Source organism: Suncus etruscus, chromosome 1 (genome assembly GCF_024139225.1).
Source record: "Suncus etruscus isolate mSunEtr1 chromosome 1, mSunEtr1.pri.cur, whole genome shotgun sequence".
NCBI lineage: Eukaryota > Metazoa > Chordata > Mammalia > Eulipotyphla > Soricidae > Suncus > Suncus etruscus.
The window spans coordinates 124458346-124464385 of NC_064848.1; the positions used below are offsets into that span (position 1 = coordinate 124458346).

A 6040-nucleotide genomic window follows, 5' to 3' on the forward strand; every position below is an offset into this window, starting at 1 on the left:
GATATTTTCCACAATATAATCTATGGATTCAGGTCTAATAATGAGTTCTTTAACCCATTTGAACTTTACTTTTGTGAATAGTGTTAGAAAGAAGTAACTTATTTATTTGCATGTAATTAATTCATATTAATTTTTAATTAATTTATTTGCATGTAATCAGCCAATTCTCCTAACTCCATATGTTAAAAATGTTTTCATTGCTCCATTTCATCTTTTTTTCTTCTTTATTGAAAATCAGCTTCGTTATGTGGGAAAATCTGTCTCTGAACTCTCCACTCTATTCTATTGGTCTATGAGTTTATTCTATTGTATTTAAAATTACATAATGATTGTCTCTGAATTACAGACTTAAATACAGATTTGAATTTTGATTCTCTGTCTTGCAGAGACTCAAGACTTTCTATTCAGTCTTCTTTCCTTAAATGACTCAAACCAAATCCTTTGGCTATTAGAGACTGTGAAATACTTTACAGTACCCATGATCTTTAATATTGGTTAAATTCCCTGATTTATTATTTCTCATTACTTCTCTCTTCCAGAATTTTCTTTTCTCTTATGAAAGTGTAGGTTGGCCCATGACTCTTATTTTATTTTAGATCTAAGAATCATTTTTATTATTTTTACTTCTTTTTCAAATAAATTCTTTAATTGAATTACCATGAGTACAGTTACAAAGTTGATCATGACTGAGTAATTTTTTTAACTTCTTATAATGAAATAAAACTTAAAAAGTAAAGTGTTAGTTTCTTCCATCATCTTACAACTAAGACAACTGCTGTCTCCCATGGGCAATATAGTCTATTGCCTATTTTTTTTTCCCTTAATGACTTTGTTTTTCAGTTAACATAACCAACCCACGGTACAGTATATTAAATCATAAAGTACAAATCTAACGAAGGAAATAGCTTTACTAAGTTACAAAACGTTGGCAAATCAATACAGTACTCTTTAATACAATAAAATCATTTTTGGGATCATGTTTTATATACCACAGTGATAATTTTTTACTCTGACGAGGTCATTTTCAGTACCAAATCAATTGGCTTTCAATTGTGATTTACGGAAGAGCAAATCTTAGACAAATGCTTTCAGACTAGACATTTTCTCCATTTACAGTGAGCTCCCATGAGCTGGTTCGATGCTTCCTGAGGCAGGAAAATGGGTGTGTGAAGAGGTGGCTAGGCCCTGTTTGGCTTGCTCCAAAGCTGGGGAGACTTCCTGGGAATGAAAGCCTATGCCATTTTTTTCCTAGGGAAATATGGCATGCCTAGGCCAATCTTGGTTCATAAAAAAACTGCTATGTTTTTGCAGTAAACATTTGGGAATCCTCAAAATCTGGTGGTAACTTCAGCAACACTAATGGACTGTCCCTTTTTAGTTAGAAGTCCTGCACCATTTGATATTGATCAGAAGTCACAGACTTGGTTCAGCTTATTAGAAATTTCTTTTTTAAAACTACAACATAGTTGTCTTTCTCAAAGAGCAAATAAATAAATACATCGCCAGTTTGCTGACTCCTGGGAAAAGGCTGCCATGGCAGAGTATCATTTCTCTGCAAATGTCTAGGCCGCCATGGGTGTTCTAATGCTTCCTCTTGCTGAAGCTGTCAATTCTTCAACCTCAGCATTTAATTTATGAATGACCTTTGCTTCAAGGTCTTTGCTTGCATTTGAGGAAATGGTGGACGCCATCAAGCCTTTGAGGTAGCTGCTGAGACTGACGCCCTCCACAGCGATGATGGCTTCTTGCGTGAGAATCGTTTTTTTTGGGTTTTTTTTTTTTTTTTTTTTTTTTGGTTTTTGGGTCACACCCGGCAGTGCTCAGGGGTTACTCCTGGCTGTCTGCTCAGAAATAGCTCCTGGCAGGCACGGGAGACCATATGGGACACCGGGATTCGAACCAACCACCTTTGGTCCTGGATCGGCTGCTTGCAAGGCAAACACCATTATGCTATCTCTCCGGGCCCGTGAGAATCGTTTTTTTCTGGGTGTTGAGGATGTGGTTTGTATACAAGTCTTTCATCTACTGATACCATATTTGTAAATTGGTGGATTTCAGCTCCATTGTTTTCTCAACAGGATCAACTACAGAATGTTCTTGCATGCATGTTTTGGTTCTTGCTGCACCAATAAGAGACTTGACGATGCCTGGTAGGCCCCATTAGGTGCTGAGCAGGCGCAGGCTGTGCAGCTTCCTCAAGGCATATACATTTCACGCCCACCACACTAAGGTTCATGGGGTTCATGCCATACTTGTGCATGGCAGCCGTCGACACAGTCTCCCATCGGTGGTTGAAGACACATATGCTCCAAGGTCCAGATCTTCATGATGGGGCCCAGGAAGGAGCACTGAGCCCTATTGCCTATTTTAAGTAAAAAAAAAAAAATTAATACAAGTACACATAGTCATGCTATGACAACAGCCTAAAGTAGCTGCCAAAAGATTTTCTGACACTGGAAGCAAATGTATTTACTGTCTTACTTTTATAGAATAATTATATTTCTAAATCCTGATCTAATCACAAACCATTTATCTAATATTAAATTTAATAAAATGTATCTCATATTAAATTTAATAAAATAAAAGAGTATGATTTAATGTAGGCATTAATGTTCTAAATATATGCATTTGTTCATTGCTCAGGCTATAATACCTTTGATTGGATAAGCTATTTATCTAAACAATAGTAGATTCCACATAGAAATATAGTTAATAAATGCCTTTGATGACGATGATGATGATGATGATGATGATGATAATGGTAAAGATGATGATATTTTGTGTTCTCATAATTTTCTTCTTTGGGGGGGGCCACACTGGGTGACACTCAGGAATTACTCCTGGCTGTGCACTCAGAAATCTCTCCTGGCTTGGGGGATTATATGTGACCCCAGGGAATCGAATCATGGTCCGTCATGAGTTAGCGTGTGCAAGGCAAATGCCCTACTGCTTGTGTCATCGCTTCGGCCCCTCTCATAAATTTCTAAGCCATGACAGATATAAGAACAGATATCATGATAACATTTTAGTGAGTTAAATGTACTTGTCAAGTCATTTTGGAATGAGGTAAATCAGCCTAACTGGATACGTTTTGCCTCCAGGAATCTTAAGTACTTATGTTCTCTGACACTCTAACTGATAAAACTCATTGCCATAGATTAAAATTATGAATGTTACTCACTACCTAAAATTATAGATTTTATTATAAGGGAATATCTTTATTATTTGTATAATAGTCCATGAACATCAAAGAAATTATATATTTGCATAGAAACAATGCACTCACTGCACTATTTTAATAAGATTTTACTACCAGCTTTTAGAATGTGCACTAGCTAGACTGCTCTATTGCACATAGAAGACAGATAATAAATATTTTAAATGATTATATTCAAATATATCTATCTGCATATTGAAAACATATTATCATTTCTTGTATTTATATACTTATCTTAAAAGGTATTCCAAAGTTAAAATACAGCTGCATCACAGAAAAATAAAAATAATAGCTGAATAAAATTTTTTTTAAATTTTTATTGTGATCATAATGGCTTACATATCTTTCACAGTAGTATTTTAGGTACATATTAACATTGAATCAGGGGAATACCCATCACCAAATTTGTCCTCCCCCCATCCCAGTTCTCTTTCTGCAACCCATATGCCCCACCATCACCCCCCAGGCTGCTAGAGTAGGTGGATCCTTGTCTAGCTTACTATTAGTGGTCACATATCTGTTTGGTCCTGATACCCTCCCTTGTTTCCCCTCTATTTAAGAGGCAGAGCTAGATAAATCAAGTGATGTGGTTTTGTTTGAAGGAAAGAAAAGCAATAGAATGGGGTACAAAATAAGAAGAAATAAAAAATAAATAAAAACAGAAGTCAAATACTTTGAAAATGGGTGGAGACCTTCTGACACAGGGGTCTCAAACTCGCGGCCCGCGGGCCGTTTGCGGCCCTCCATACAACATTTTGTGACCCGCGGCCAGCCTTCAAATATCGCAGTATTCGCGATTATTCACTTACCCCTGTAAGATTTTCAACCTCAGTTTGAGAGAGGACATGAAAAAGGTCATTGAAACACCACAGCAATACAGAAAGAAATATCAAATTAAATATCCAGTGAGCACTACAGCAATAAAGACAAGCACCACACAATAGTCTCGGTTCTGAAATCAAATCATGCCATAGTGCAAAAAGAAAGAGAAAGAGAAGATAAAATAAATAAAATAAAATAAAATAAAATTGGAGATATCAACTTCAATATCTACACCAAAATAAAGACGTCAAAAAATCGATCAATCAATAAATAAATGTGTGGAAAGATGATTATTTTGTGTGTTTTTTTTCTTTTTTCCCCTGCATAGGCACATTAAGTATTGGGGATATTATAGAGGGAATTCCCTTGGCCTAGGAGTTACAGGCTTTCTCCACCCCTGAAGTACACAGTCATGGGATTAACTGTAGACTCCTTGTATGATCATTTACTCTCCTCTTGGTGCTTTTGTAGTGTATGGAAGACTTCTGCTTCGTCTTGTATGGTAAAATCAGATCTTTATATCTAGAGATCTTGGTGACTGTGCAGCTCAAGGAATGGAGCTTATGATGGAGTCTTTCTTTGTGGTTCTAGGAGTTCTGCTTCTTCAGTGTCGTTTTAATCCATCTTCTGAAATTGGTGGTTTTGGTCATTATGTTGCTCCTAGGATGGAGCCTAGGATAAAGTCTTTCCTTATGTTTCTGGAAGACCCGTTCAGTTGCGGTTGTCTCAGTCAGACCTCTGGAGCTGGAGATGTTGTTTGTTGAACAGATCCTACGTAGACCAAAAGCTAGGCTAGAGCTTTTCCTTGCTGCAGTTGTTGTTGGTCCCGGGATGCGTACTGTCGAGTCCTGGTTGTAACAACCAGTCATCTGTATATAGCGATCTTGGCTTTTGCTCAGGTCAAAGGATGACACGTTTTCTGATTTTGTCTTATCGTTGGCTGATGAGGAAGGACAACTTGCTCTTAGACCAAGTTGTTCCCATTTCCTTGTTGTCAGGTTATAATATTATCATAAAAAATATCAGAAAATTGTATTCTTGGGCAGGTGAGAAAAATCTAAAGGAAAGAATGTTATTTTTTTGGATTAAAAATTTTATTTTTCTAGGGCCAGAGCAATAGCCAGTGGTTGAAGGTTTGCCTTGCATACACTAGGCCAACTCATGACCGACCAGGGTTTAATCCCTGGGCATTACATGTGGTCCCCCAGCCTGCCTTTAGCGATTTCTGAGCACAGAGCCAAGAGTGACCCCTGAGGTGTGTCAGGTGTGGCCAATAAATAAATAAAATAATTTATAATAATAAATAAAAGAATCTTCTACAAAAGTTTAATGCAGTAGATTTGTATAAAAAGCATTCATATGCTCTAGGAAAATATTGCTAAATATTAATAATTAAGTTACTAAAATTAACATGTGTAGTTGTGTTATCACTTGGTTTATTTTACAGTTTAAAGTTTTTCTCCTGTGATTTTTTTTTTAATTAAAAAGCTTTTCAGGGCCGGGCGGTGGCGCTGGAGCTAAGGTGCCTGCCTTGCCTGCGCACGGACCTCGGTTCGATCCCCCGGCGTCCCATATGGTCCCCCAAGAAGCCAGGAGCAACTTCTGAGCGCATAGCCAGGAGTAACCCCTGAGCGTCACAGTGTGTGGCCCAAAAACCAAAAAAAAAAAAAAAAAAAAAAGCTTTTCAGGGCCCGGAGAAATAGCACAGCGGCATTTGCCTTGCAAGCAGCCGATCCGGGACCTAAAGTGGTTGGTTCAAATCCTGGTGTCCCATATGGTCCCCCGTGCCTGCCAGGAGCTATTTCTGAGCAGACAGCCAGGAGTAACCCCTGAGCAACGCCGGGTGTGGCCCCAAAACAAAAAACAAACAAACAAAAATAAGCTTTTTAAATGAGCTTCATGAACAAATCATATGTAAGGTGCTTACTGGAGAGAAGGAGATGCAGTAGAGGTACTTCGGGTTGTGTAGAATAAAATTCTATTTTAAATTGAGTATATAAA

At 37.5% G+C, this 6040-nt stretch overlaps 1 pseudogene; it reads right to left on the reverse strand.

Annotated features, from left to right (window-relative positions):
• Positions 1-1544: 1544 nt before the first annotated feature.
• Positions 1545-2327, reverse strand: LOC126005020 (PRELI domain containing protein 3B-like; annotated as a pseudogene).
• Positions 2328-6040: the final 3713 nt, after the last annotated feature.